Source organism: Bison bison, unplaced genomic scaffold (genome assembly GCF_000754665.1).
Source record: "Bison bison bison isolate TAMUID 2011002044 unplaced genomic scaffold, Bison_UMD1.0 scf7180017864172, whole genome shotgun sequence".
In the NCBI taxonomy this organism is placed as follows: domain Eukaryota; kingdom Metazoa; phylum Chordata; class Mammalia; order Artiodactyla; family Bovidae; genus Bison; species Bison bison.
In genome coordinates this window covers 1,025,223-1,025,947 of record NW_011494744.1, presented here as the reverse complement: position 1 = coordinate 1,025,947, position 725 = coordinate 1,025,223, and the positions used below count along the sequence as shown (strand labels likewise).

Sequence of the window (725 nt, the reverse complement as noted above, 5' to 3'; positions counted from 1 at the left end):
AACCCCAGGTCCAAGGAGCCGTGGCTGCGCGGGCGCAGGAGGGCCTAGAGGAGCTATCCCACGTTGAAGGTCAGGAAGGGCGGCGGTGAGGAGATATCCCTTATCCAAGGTAAGGAGCAGCGGCTGCGCTTTGCTGGAGCAGCCGTGAGGAGATACCCCACGTCCAAGGTAAGAGAAACCCAAGTAAGACGGTAGGTGTTGCAAGAGGGCATCAGAGGGCAGACACACTGAAACCATACTCACAGAAAACTAGTCAATCTAATTACATTAGGACCACAGCCTTGTCTAACTCAATGAAACTAAGCCATGCCCGTGGGGCAACCCAAGATGGGCAGGTCATGGTGGAGAGGTCTGACAGAATGTGGTCCACTGGAGAAGGGAATGGCAAACCACTTCAGTATTCTTACCTTGAGAACCTCATGAACAGTATGAAAAGGCAAAATGATAGCATGCTGAAAGAGGAACTCCCCAGGACAGTAGGTGCCCAATATGCTACTGGAGATCAGTGGAGAAATAACTCCAGAAAGAATGAAGGGATGGAGCCAAAGCAAAAAGAATACCCAGCTGTGGATGTGACTGGTGATAGAAGCAAGGTCCGATGCTGTAAAGAGCAATATTGCATCAGATTAGATCAGATCAGATCAGTCACTCAGTCATATCTGACTCTTTGCGACCCCATGAATCGCAGCATGCCAGGCCTCCCTGTCCATCACCAACTCCCGGAG

The 725-nt window shown here is 50.9% G+C and overlaps 1 pseudogene; it reads left to right on the top strand.

Annotated features, from left to right (window-relative positions):
- The window catches only part of LOC104990217, a 10,544-nt pseudogene that overhangs the window by 975 nt on the left and 8,844 nt on the right, over positions 1–725 (top strand).